Here is a 13,794-nt window from a genome sequence, read left to right as displayed (position 1 = left end):
TAATATGCAATCAGAAGAGAATAAGTAGAAAAGTTAAGATCATGTTTTAACAGATGTTCATATATGATTTAGAGAAGTAGGGAAAATTTTCCTTCTTCTCAAACACCCATCTTGAAATTCTCACATTTTTTTGCAGACGGTTTGGCTGATTTCCAACACACATCATTGCTTGTCTGGTATGAGGAATGCCATCTGTGCAGTATGGAAGTCCTTTTTAAAAAACAGGCTGCTAATTATGCTCTGGGCAGGTGCTGTTAAAGTGAAATCAGGTGTCAAGCTTACAATGGCCTAAAATGACCAAATTATACTGAGAAAGAATGGTATTCCATATTGTAAAATGGAATTTAAGCATGGCATGTAAGCATTCCATTTTTTGGGTGTTACAGAGGTCAGGTTGCATAGCAAGGCTGTAAAACTTTTAAACTACTTCACTTCCACCATCAACAAGAAGAGAAAGCTTTACTTTAAATCAAGATTATTGACTAGATCAAAGTTATATATTTTCTCACTACAGTATCTTCCCAACTATATATTTTTAAATGAAAGTAGATGAAAGAGGAACAGTGACCTGAAAAGTATGACAGCCAATTCTAAAATACATAAATTAATTTAGTGAAACTAGAATCAGTCTTCCATAGTTATTAATTGGAACTCATTTTGTAATTGCAGGAAATAGGGCTCAATAGATCTATCAGCTCCCTGCAGGAAAAAATGATCAATTTATATTCTTTAAATATATTAATCTTTAGAAGTATTAAAGCTTGTCTCAGTTTTACTACAGATTCATGATGACATATTTGATACTGTTCTAACTTGTATATAGCAAAGCAGAAAATTCTCTTGTAGATAAATTTTAAAGTGTGAATATGAATATTGCTACTACAATTAGAACAGTTTATTATCATTATATGAATCTAACTTTGTTATTGCCTTTATGTGTGACCTGTTTCCTGCTTGCAATACAGCTAATACATTCTGTCATTTAATCTTCATGGTAGTTCAGTGGCTAGATTCCATTATCGTTCCAGGTTTCAGGTGAGATTATTGAAGATTACTTGAAGCATCACTGAGGCCAGTAACTGGCAGAGCTCAGGCTTATATTTCTCTAGAACTGTTGAACTCCAAAGCCTGCGTTTTGATTACTCCAGAAATGGTCTCAGATTCACCTTATTAGCCAATCTAATCTCAATGGACATATCATTAGCATTGTAAACTATTATAATTTACATATTACTTGGTCACAGTCAGAATGTCAGCCATTGTAGTCAAGGCAAACAGGACCACAAAAAGGAAGCCTAGAGGTCTCTCTCATCATGTAATTAGTGGGTCTCTTAAAGCCAAGAGACGTAAAGTGGAAGGCTTGTTCTTATATCCAATTTCATTTAGTTTAGTTATCTTGTTTCTCATCAAGTTGTGGATTATAAGTATCAAATAAGAAATGGAAAGTTTTTGCTTCCAGACACAGAGCTATGAACAGAACTAGCATTTTAAATATCGAAGGAGAATACAGAAAAAAACCAAAGAGTAATTTGGAGGTATTGCCTTTAGATTAAAAATTTCCCTATTATAGCAGTATAAGAGGATTTTGTTATTGTGACCTATAGACAGAAGAATTCATTGTAGTGGGAACTTGCTAGAGATGCAAATTCTCAGGCTCCACCCCAGACCAACTGAACCAAAAGCTCTATAAATGAGCTTAGCAATCTATGAAGCTACCAAAAAAAGAGGATGATTTTCCAGAAGCAACATTTTTGAATTGCCCTGATGTGTAAAGAATAACAATTTTAAACACCATTTGGCCAGAAAAAATATTTTTAAATCTATAATTAATTTTAAGAATTTTCATGAACCATCTTTGTTCTTATTTTATCTAGTAAAACAGCAAAACTTCTAAAACACAAATTATCTTGAGGCGAATTTTGTAAAGTATTTAATTATCTCAAGTCACATGCTTGAAATTTGGAAATAGTATTGATAGCAGTGGTGGCCCACCTGGAGCAGCCACCACCAAGATGCTGGCTGCAGTGGAGGTGTGGCAGAGCTGCATGCTCCCGGGAGCCAGCAGGAGCTGGGAGCAGGCAGGAGCCCCACCCTTCCGGATGCAACTGTAGCTGCCCAAATCGTGGCTGCCCAGGCGGCCTCCCTATGATCTTGGGGACTAAGAGAAGGCAGCAGCCCTGCCCTTCTGGGCACAGCTGCAGCAACCCAAGTTACAGTGTGGACCCAGGTGTTCCTGTGCTCTTGGGGGCTCAGGAAGTCCCCCCACCTCAGCAGGTTTAGAGGTGTGCGCTCCTGCTGCCTGACTTCTCCTCACTCCTGGCATACATGCTTCAATCTTGGAGTGAGGATAGGGCAGAGCCTGGGCACTGCTGCAACCCAGCCGGGTGTGTGCACTCTTGGGGCAGTGCTCACACACACCTTCCCCTTGCCACCATGGTCCCTTTAAACTCTGGGCACCAACAAGCATGGGAGGGAGGGCTGAGAGGGAGCTGATGGCAGTTTGGTGCTAATCTGCAGGCACCCCTTGGCACAGACAGCCTGGGCACCGTGAATGGGGACAGGAAGCAGACAGGCTCTTGGGCAAAAGAGGGCAGGTCTCTGGTGAAGCCTTGCCTTCGAGTCAGTGAGGGCCTGAAGCCTGGGGACCGGACAGCTGGTCCAGCAGACTTGAGTGGGTCTTTGTTGTGCTTTTTCCAGCCACTGCCCATGGACCAATCAGCATGCACTTCCTCTCCTCTGAGGCCCATAAAAGCCTCAGACCCAGCCAGACTCAAGTAGAGGATGGAACGACCAGCTGCAGAGAGGAGCTGCCCACCCCAGGGTCTCCTCTCTGCTGAGAGCTGAAGGGACAACAGCACAGCCAGCTGTGGAGAGGAGCTTTCCACTCCAGGGTCTCCTCTCTGCTGGAAGCTGAACACTCACTGGGACACGCCGGCTGCAGAAAGGAGCTACTCACTGTAAGTATCCCCTGAGCTATTCTATCACTCAATAAGGCTCCTCTTTGCCTTGCTCACCCTCCATTTGTCTGCATATCTCATTCTTCCTGGGCATGAAACAAGAAATTGGGACCTGCCAAATGGCAGGACTAAAAGAGCTATAATACAAACAGGGCTGAAACACACCCTCTGCTCACTATGTTGCTTGCAACAAGAAGGAGAGAAATGAGAAGGAGAGAAGAGCTGTGGCCCTTTGGAGACCCCAGACCTAGGGGTTCCCCAGCCAGGGCTATGAGAACCTTTTTGGGGCTCTGCAGTTCCTGGCATCTCCAAGTTTCTGGGCAACACCACATTCCTTGGTGCCAGCATGGAAGCTGCTTGTAGTATGACTGGTTCAGCCACAGCCTCACAGGGAGCCAGCCTGCCTCACTGCAGCCAGCATGTCTGGCTGCGCACAGTGGCCAGACCTCACGCTTGCCCACACACCCCTCACCACTCCATGCTGGACTCACCCTTGGCAGGTGTGGAACTCAGGCGAGTAGCATGAGCTGAGTGCAGCCTACCAGGCCAAGTGGGAGGAACAAGCCCAACAGGCCTGAGCAAAACTCGGCAAAGGTGCCACTGGCCACAGAGGTTTCCAGCCAGAAAAACATTGCCCCAAGAATCCCAGGACAATATATTTAGCACCCTAAATAACAGTAATTACTTTTATCTGCCACAGGTAGTAACTGCATGAAGTGTATCTCCCCTAACACCTAAGGCAACAATACTAGTTTGGAGCATTAGGGAGTGAACAATTTTTAAAGTTTTGGAGAGCATATAAATGTACTTATATATGATTTTAAAATGAATCTTAGTTTGGAAATGCTAATATTATTATTTTCACTAGTAGAAAACACATGGACACATGTGCACACACATAAACACATACAGCATTTCAGGTTAATACCTAATCATTTAAAAATATCTGCCAAGATTAATCAGTTCGAGTGCCAAAACCCCATGGGAAGAACAAACATGAAAACGGAAAAAAGTGTTATTGTTGTTGTGTAAAGAACACAATGCAAAATGTGCATTTAAACTGCAGTGTCAGAAAATGAGGTAGTTAAATATTAAAAACATCAAGAAGAAGGAACTCTGTACATCATCACTATATAAAAAATACTCAACTAAAGTCAATAATAAAATATATACTATTTTTGTACGTTTAATGGAATCAGTACCCCATTTTAAGTTCAATGGTACTGCTCTATTGCAATCCTGAAGTACAGTAATTATAAAAAGACCAAACTTGGGAGGTTTTATTATTTCTTCTGCAGCCATAAGAACATACAACTGCCTCAAAAAAATATATTTTGCTATTCATAGATAAAACATAAGAAATCCTTACCCTCAACACATTTTATGCTTCTCTCCAAATTTTATTCCTTCTCCAACCTCACACCCTAATCATTCCATCATAAGAACGAATGACGGAAGAAAAAGTCAAGAATGAAAGAAAAACTCAGCTTCTTGCTATAAGCTTCTCCCTTCACCCTGTGAGGTCCCTTTCTGATCCCATGATCTGCCATGGAGTATACAGATTTCACTAGATATTTATCACTTCAGATTCTCTCCAAGCCAAGTGAATCGGACATTATCCAAGCCCACATATTAAGTTGAAAATGGTCTGAAATATTTTAAGAAAATAAGTGAGCACAAATCAACACTGGCTACCCTTGTTCAGTACAGAAGAAAAAAGAGAGGACCATAATATTGTTTAAGGGAAAATGACGTAGACTAGAAATATTTTCAAATCATGAAACATCTATGATTCTAGATCTCTTGGTGCTTAAATGTAGGGTCCAAAATATCTTTCCATTTCTTCCTAAATTATCTCTAATAGTTTGTCTAGTGTTGTTCTATGCTGATAAATGCTAGCCAGCATCTTGCAAATTATCCTACTGTTCTCATCCTACAAATGGATCCTGGGTTTCAAGGAGAACTGACAGTATTACTAATTTCACAAATTAAACAATTAGAACATATGGTATATTGAGACCATAATGAAATTATAAGATTGTAAATTCTTTTGCCTGCAATTTAATTTTTAATGGCAAAAATTAATCTATGGTGTCTATTTGTAGTGAGTGACTCAGTAGCAAAACACGTAACTACATATTTTTAAGTAACATGACTATAAACTATGCAATTCAACAAAACTGCGTAGGACAACCAACGTTGAATTGTACCCAACATTGACTGATGAATGATTACTCTTGCGATTGCGTAGGACTATTCTCTTACCTAGATCTTGTTACATGATCATCTTTCTAGGGAGTTCAATGACTTGCTCTGTCCATTGCTTAACCAAATTTTGTTATTAATTTGTATTATCTATCGTTGTTCATTAATAAATAAAATTGATTTTTATAAAAAAAATTCTTGCTAGAAGTTTAGATCAGACACCCCCATGGTCCTACTTTCACAGGTTCAATCCACTCTAGGTGTCAATGGGTTTATCCAGGCTTTCACCTGAGTGCAGGATTCTGGAGCATCTCTGAAAGATGTTCCAGGCACTTACTTTCAACAATCAATGCCGTTTAATGTCTTGGAGTAGCTTTAAAAAAAGACAGAAACTAATCTGGTTTATAATATAATTTACCATTTTTCTGCACCCAAGGAGATAATACGATGCCTAAATCTCATCTCAAAGGTGTAGCTTTTTCATTTTTATTAGACTTACATAGTCATAAGGAGCTTCTACATATCCTTCACAGTATTTATAGTCTTCTCCCATTTTTAGCTCCTAATAAAACACCACATCTGTCTACATCATATGACATGAGACTGGAAAGAACTTATCAAGAGAGAACAGTTTAAGAGTTTCTACTGTAACCCACACCATTTGCCTGGGACTGCTCCTCCTAATCTCCTTGTAAACAGTCGGTAGCTTGTGACATTTTACACAAATGAAGAAAAAGTTTCTGTGTTCAGAAAAACATCATACACCATATAGATCTTATGCAGCCAGTCAAGGAAAAGGAAGAATAAAATATTATAACAAAATAAGAACATACTCAAAAGGTAAGGAAACAGGGCCTATTATTGCTAAAAGCACAATGGCAGGATGCTGCTCTTTTGCATAATCCTGTGACGGTTAATATTACAGAACTCCTGTGTCAAAGGGAGAGCTCCAGAACACCTACACATTAGATTGAAGTAAGCTTTACATATGTATGGTCTATCAAAAATATGATTAGGGAATCGTCCTCTGTCAACAGCAATAAAGGTTATTTCTTCCTTTATGCCTCTTATTAGAAAATTTTTTTAACTTTGTGTTTTGAATTCATTTTAAAGATCCTTAGTTAAAAAAAAAACCTTGATAGGAAATTGCAATTATTTTATCTTTCATTCACTTCATTTTGATAATTTTCTTCCTTTCAAAATTCCATTTAAAATTTTTCTGAGGCCAGACACAATGGCTCACGCCTGTAATCTCAGCACTTTAGTAGGCCAAGGCAGGTGGATCATTAGGTCAAGAGATCGAGACCAGCCTGGCCAACATGGTGAAACCCCGTCTCTACTAAAAGTACAAAAATTAGCTGGGTGTGGTGGCGCACACCTGTAGTCCCAGCGACAGAGAGAAACAATGTCTCAAAAAAAAATTCTGAAATATGGCAGTATATAATTTAAAAAATATATATGCAAGTTGGTTAACATCTTCTCATCTTCTGGGAAAAACTAAATCATACTATTGTCTACACTCTCACCATGACTTTCCTTTCTGAAACTGTTCGCTGAACTCAGTCTTGTCATTGGAAAATCTGGCTGGGTGAAAGGCATATGTGAGATGGTTCTCAAAATGTCGGTATCTGTGTGTATATTCTCTGACCCAAGCATCTGATGCAGCTGAAGGAGCAAGGGTCTATTGATAATCACAAGTCAGTTGTGAGCAAATCTCTGAGGTTGGCACAAAGGTTGAAATTGGAGGGACCAAGGAAGACTGGCTCCCTAATCTATCCTTTAGTTTTTAATATTGTTCTGTTCTTAAACTATTGCTTTGAGTTCTGACTTTTGGAAACACATTTTTTTTTCTAGGAGATTACCACAAAAATCTATTTAGGTTGATAACTTTTCCCCCTATAACAGGAGATGAAAAATGAGAATATAAATTACTTGTGTTCCTAAGTAGGGGAAGCATGACACAAAAGGAGGGGTAGGTGATTTGCACAAAGAAGGTGAACAAACTAAAGACATAACTCTTGCACTTTATGGTTTTGACTTAGTGGCTTTACAAGACCAATTAAAATAGTACTTTATAAAAACATGATTTTGTCTGCTATATTTTTGGTTTATATTTTTACATGAAGCATAATTTATTATTTTTCTGTATCTTACCCCTGCTTTTCTGCAAAAAATTCATAATATGCTTTACTTTGGTCTTGATGCAACCTTTGCCCTTGTTTAGGAAAAGTGTTTGCTCTTCACTCCTGCTTCTATGATGTTATATTTAAATTACTATTACTTTGTTAGTCAATGAATTACATTTTGCTGTTAGTAGTAGCTTTTTCTCTAAAATGTCTATAAATCCAGCTCTAGGAAATTGGGTATAATGACAAGTATTTTTAGCCTTACTTGGCAAGTACTATTACAGAAATTTTCAACTAAGAGTCTCTTTCACAATCAAAATGACATTTAACAAAATACTCATATACGGTAAATGAATATTATGGCCCCATATTAAGGATTCGAAAATATTTTTGTAATTCAAAATATAATCAAATGTATATTTCCCAATAGCAGGTTTTACATGAAACATGTAGAGAAGTAATTTTAATAATCCAGGATATATCAGTCTGTTTGATTATAGCTACAGCCCTTATATGTCTTCATATATTTTTGCAGGAAAATGATTTTAACTTATTTCATTAAATTATTATACAGAAAATGTTAAGGCATCTTCCTAGCTTATTTCCAGCCACTCCCAGAAACCCCAGACATTGGAGTCACAATTTACTAGTTCTATGTGGTACAGTCACATCTCCAAACCTTTGATTACAATTTTTTTTTTTTTTTTGACACAGAGTCTCAATCTGTTACCAGGCTGGAGTGCAATGGCACCATATCGGCTCACTGCAACCTCTGCCTCCCACGTTCAAGGGATTCTCCTGCCTCAGCCTCCTGAGTGGCTGGGACTACAGGCCCACGCCATGACGCCCAGCTAATTTTTGTATGTTTAGTAGAGACGGGGTTTCACCAGGTTGGCCAGGCTGATCTCGATCTCTTGACCTCATGATCCACCCGCCTTGGCCTCCCAATGTGCTGGGATTACAGGCATGAGCCTACAGGGCCTGGCCACAATATTTTTTTTTCTTCTGCTAACATTGTAACAAATGCTCCAAGTTTCATTTGTTTGTTTTTGTAGCTTTATAGCTTATCTTGAACACTTATCTGGCAGAATTCATTCCTCCTTTTGCTTGGAATGCCTTCCTTGACTGCAATTAACAAGCCTGCACCTATTCTTTCAGGTTCTGCTTATACAGAGCCTCTGCAGGATGGTACAGGTTCTCCTCTGCACTAGAAAGCTGTCTAAGGGAAAGACACCAGGAGGGGATAAAATCTAAATAGCTGAACTGAGGTTCTGAAACAGTTAGCAGGATTGGCTCTTATACTCTTTCACCACCTTTCTGAAAGTTTCAATAAATAATAATGGTAATTATTATCCAAACTAACCATTTGGCTTTTCTATCAAAATCAAGGTGGAAACATTTCCTGCAATTAAAGTGTTTGTAGTCCCCCATCCCCATTTCTTATTCATTGAAAATAAACACTACTTTTAGATCTCTACCCTACTTGCTTTACTATAATCAAGAAAATAATATATTTATAAGATATATGCTTGTGTTGAATGTAAAAATGTATTATTTTCCTTTGGATAACAAGTTTATGAATGGATTAATCATTTTTCACCAAATATTTGTTCTTCATATAGCCTAGGAGTGATTTATAGACTCATTTTTCACCATGAAAATAATTACCATTTATTGGAAAGGGATTTTTATGTAAATGTGCCAAGAGAGAGAAAGAGAAAAAATCACATAGAATTTAGCATATTCATGTAATTATAAATCATATTAAGGCTTGCAAGCAATTAAAAATGTAAATCTGTTTAGTTATCCACAGTTTTCAAATATTATTAAATCATTATATATAGGCTGGAACTGAGAGAGGAATGTCTTCTGTAAAGTTGCAAACTAAAGGAGACAATATATTTCCAGCCTATACTGATGTTTCAGTAGCATCACGTTTCCAGTTGAGTGGGAAAACCATACTGAGATTCAACAAATGGACTACGAGTTTTATGAATTTTACTTCAAATATGTAAAGTAATACTTCCATTTCTCTTCTATAAATTTGCTTTTCCTTTATGCACTTAGAAGAGCTCATTACCAATATGACAATTTGTATGTTTTAGACTTTCACCACATAGCTATTTCAGATGAACAGTAACAGGTGGCAAAGCGTTCACATCATGCATATCCAGGCTGCCAGTGATGGCAAATGCAAACAGTCAGGTCCAGACATATAAAAAATATTGTTTTCCTAGACGCTTTTCCTGTAATAGGACACATCTCCACCTGGAATAAATCCACAGATACTTCAAAGTGTAATAAATCCCCATCCAAACTTATTAGCTCTTTCATTTCCTAGAGCCACTCCTCCTGTGTTATGTCCTACTCAATTTATACCACTGCCATCCTCCTAGATGCCCGAGTTAGAATTTTAAGTCAAATTTGCCTCTTCCTTCTGCTTTATTCTCTATTTTAACACTGAAACTGTTGGTAGATAGTTCAGTTAACTTCGCTTTAAGTCTATTCTTTTGGGCCCCATCTTTGGTCTCATTACCTTGACAAAGACACTCATTAGCACTGGAGATCTGGATGATTTTATCTTTCTCCAGAAAGGATTTGTTTCCTTCCGAAATTCTTTTAGGGTACGGCATATAGCCTTAATTCAATTAGGAATGAAGTAATCTGAAGCTGAGTTTTAATCTATTGTAGGGATGATCTATTTCTAATTCTTCCTTATTCTTGCAACTCTTTGGGTTTCTCTTCATTATTGGAAACAAGAACTTTGATTTTTGCCCCATATCCTGCACTCACCTTGAGCTCCAACACATTGCTGAAAGTTATACTGAGCTTCAAGTTCTGTCAACTATTTTCTCTCAGTCCAGTCATTTAGCCTCTTAGTTGATGCCTGGAATTATCACTAAATGTCAGGATGACTTATTTTCACTTTTCTTCTCCTGAGGACCTTAGCTTATCAAGTCCTACCTATGCTGTTTGCTCTTTAATATCTTAAAATAGGGGTGCTTTTTAAAAATGTGGTAAAGTTTACACAACATAAAATTAACCCCTTTTAAAGTGAACAATTCAGTGGCATTTAGTACATTCACAATTTTGGGCAATCACTATCTCTATCTAATTCCAAACATCGTCCCAAAAGAAAACACTATACTCATTAAACAAGTACTCCCTCTTACCCTTCTATAGCCCCTGGAAACCACCAATCTAGTTTCTGTCTCCATGAATTTCTATTCTGGGTATTTCATGTGATGGAAATTATACAGTACGTGACATTGGTGTTTCACTTTTCACTTAGCATGATGTTTTCCAGGTTCGTTTTTGCTTTAACGTGTATCAGTACTTTATTCCTTTTTATGGGTGAATAATATTCCATTTTATATAGAGGCCACATTTTTGTTCATTCATCTGTTGATGGACATTGCAGTGTTTCTACCGTTTGGCTTTTACGAATATTGCTGCTATAAACCTATGGGTCCAAGTATTTGTTAAATACAGGTTTTTGGTTATGGGGGGTATACACCTAAGAGTGGAATTGATGGGTCATATGATATTCCTATGATTAACTTTTTGAGAAACCATCAAACTGTCTTCCACAGTGGCTGAACCAGTTTACATTCCTAGAGCAATGTAGGGGAATTCCAATTTCTTAACATTTTCCAACGCTTCTTATGTTTTCTTTGTTTGTTTTGATACTAGTCAGCCATTCTTGTGGGTATAAAGTGGCATCTCATTGTGGTTTGGATTTGAATTTCCCTAATGACAAACCTTGAGCATCTTTTTATGTACTCATTGGCCATTTGTATTTCTTTTTTGGAGACATGGCTATTCAAGTAGTGGGCCCATTTTTAAATTGGGTTGTCTTTTTTGTTGTTGAGTTTGCTATGTATTCTGGATTCTCTATTTAAGAGTTCCCTGTGTATTCTGGACACTACTCTGCAGATACATGATTTGAAAGCATTTTCTGGCCAGGCACTGTGGCTTACACCTGTAATCCCAGCACACTGGAAGGCTGAGGCGGGTGGATCACGAGGTCAAGACATGGAGACCATCCTGGCCAACATGGTGAAACCCCGTCTCTACTAAAAATACAAAAAATTAGCTGGGCGTGGTGGTGCAGGCCTGCAGTCCCAGCTACTTGGGAGGCTGAGGCAGGAGAATTGCTTGATCCCGGGAGGTGGAGGTTGCAGTGAGCCGAGATCGCTCCACTGCACTCCAGCCTGGCGACAGAGCGAGACTCTGTCTCAAAAAAAAAATTTAAAAAAAAAGGATTTTCTCACATTTTGTAAGTTGTCTTTTTACTTTGTTAAATATATTATTTGATGCATGCAAGTTCATAATTTTAATGAAGTCTGATTTATTTTGTCTTTTGTTTTTCATGGTGTTGGTGTCATATCTAAGAATTCATTGCCTAATCTAAGGAATCTAAGGTCATAAATACTTACTCCTACATTTTGTTTTGAGAGCTCTATAGTTTTAGCTTTCATTTCTTGGTTGTTAATCCATTTGAGTTAATTTTTATGTGGTGTGGTAGCAGGTAGGAGTTCAGCTTCATTCTTTGTATGTGGATACCCAGTTTTCTCAGAACCAGTTTTTGAAAAGACTATTCATTCTCCTTTGAATGATCTTGGGACCCCTGTCAAAAATCAATTGAACATAGATGTTTATAGTTTTATTTCTAAACTCTCAATTATATTTCACTGGTCTATATTTCAAGCTTATGTCAGTACTATACTGTTTTGATTACAATGGCTTTTAATACATTTTTAAAATTGGAAAATGTGAGTCTGACTTTTTTCTTATTTTTCATTATTGCTTTGGATAATTGGAGACTTTTGCAATTTCATATAAATTGAAGATTGGATTTTGTCATTTCTGCCAAAAACATTGTCAGAATTTTGATAGGGATTGTGTTGATCACTTTGATATCTGTAGATATTGCTATCTTAATAATAGTAGGTTTTCTAATCCATGAATATGGGATAATAACAGTAAATTTTCCTATCCATAAACACATTTACTTTGGAGTTCTTTAATTTATTTCAACACTATTTTTTAATAGACTATTTTTAGACCAGGTTTAGTTTCACAGTGAAACTAAATGAAAAGTACATAAAATCCCCTTATACCCTCTGCTCTCTTTCATCCCAACATCTCTCTCACTATCAATATCTGCATCAGAATGGCACATTTGTTACAATCAATGAACCTACATTGACACATTGTCATCAAAAATCTATACTTTACATAAGAGTACATCACTATCTGTTTTAAATGCTGTGGATTTGGGCAAATACATAATGACGTGTACCTGCCATTATAGTATGCTGTAGAGTATTTTCACTGTCTCAGAAATCCTCTGTGTTCCATCCTTTGATTCCTTCCCCACTATAAACCCAACAATCATCAATATTTTCACTGCCAACAAAGTTTTGCCTTTCCAGATTTTTTCTGTAGTTGGAATAATATAATATTTAAACTTTTTATATTGGATTCCTTCAACTTAGTACTACTCATTTAAGGTTTTTCCTCATCTTTTCATGGCTTGGTAGCTCATTTCTTTTTAGCACTGAAAAATATTATATTTTCTGGGTGTACCATAATTTATTTACCCACTCATATGCTGAAGGACATATTGGTTGCTTCCAGTTTTTGGTGATTATAAACAAAGCTACTATAAACATCTGTATGCAAGTTTTGTGCGGACTAAAGTTTTTAATTCATTTGAATAAATACCAAGGAAGACAATTTCTGAATCATATAGTAATAGTATGTTTGGTTTTGTAAAAAACTGACAAACTTTTTTTCCAAAGTAGTTGGAGCATTTTGCATTCTCACCAGCAATGAAGGAAAGTTCCTATTTTTCACATCTTCACTAGCATTTGGTATTTGTCAGTGTTTTGAAATTTGGTCACTCTAAGAGATGTGTAGTCATATCTTATTGTCATTTTAATTTTTAACTCCCTAATGATCAAATAGAGTTTTTAAGTATAATTTTTTCATGTTACTTATTTTTTTAAACCATGGGAGAATTCCTCTGCAACAAAGTTGTCTACCGTTATTGAAGGTACAATTCTAAAACACTCAAAGGTTTATTTAGAGTCAAACATTTATTGACCACCTACTCTGGCCCAAGTACTATGCTATATACTTTGTACACAACAGTGAATAAAGCAAATGTAGTTCCATGTTCCTATTGTACTTGGGTATTTAAGATAGTACATTGTATCTGTTTATAGCCCTTTCTCACTTTTTTATTAGATTACAAGCTAATCAATAGTAAACTCTGTGTGTGTGTGTGTGTGTGTGTGTGTGTGTGTGTGTGTGTGTTTGTGTATGTACACAGTTGGCCTCCACGAGAAAATAACATTTTGGTAAGAAAACAATTCTCTTCTCTTTTGAGTTTTCTAATTAACATTTCCTTAATGCCATTTGTAAATCTGTCAAAAGAGAGCTAAATGTATAGCAATATGAAGTCTAAGCTGTAATAAGCCTCAAGGAAATTATAATGT

At 37.1% G+C, this 13,794-nt stretch overlaps 1 protein-coding gene across 2 annotated transcripts in view; it reads left to right on the top strand.

Annotated features, from left to right (window-relative positions):
• The window catches only part of AGMO (alkylglycerol monooxygenase), a 412,221-nt gene that overhangs the window by 6,231 nt on the left and 392,196 nt on the right, over positions 1-13,794 (top strand). For both annotated transcript variants that reach the window (XM_055115720.1, XM_003825007.5), the window contains exon 2: positions 2,698-2,957. The gene's annotated coding sequence lies outside the window, so the exon portion shown is untranslated. The remainder of the gene's footprint in view (positions 1-2,697; positions 2,958-13,794) is intronic.

This window comes from Pan paniscus, chromosome 6 (genome assembly GCF_029289425.2).
Source record: "Pan paniscus chromosome 6, NHGRI_mPanPan1-v2.0_pri, whole genome shotgun sequence".
Classification (NCBI taxonomy): Eukaryota; Metazoa; Chordata; class Mammalia; order Primates; family Hominidae; genus Pan; species Pan paniscus.
The sequence above is the reverse complement of the archived record's forward strand: the minus strand, read 5'-3'. Positions and strand labels throughout refer to the sequence as shown.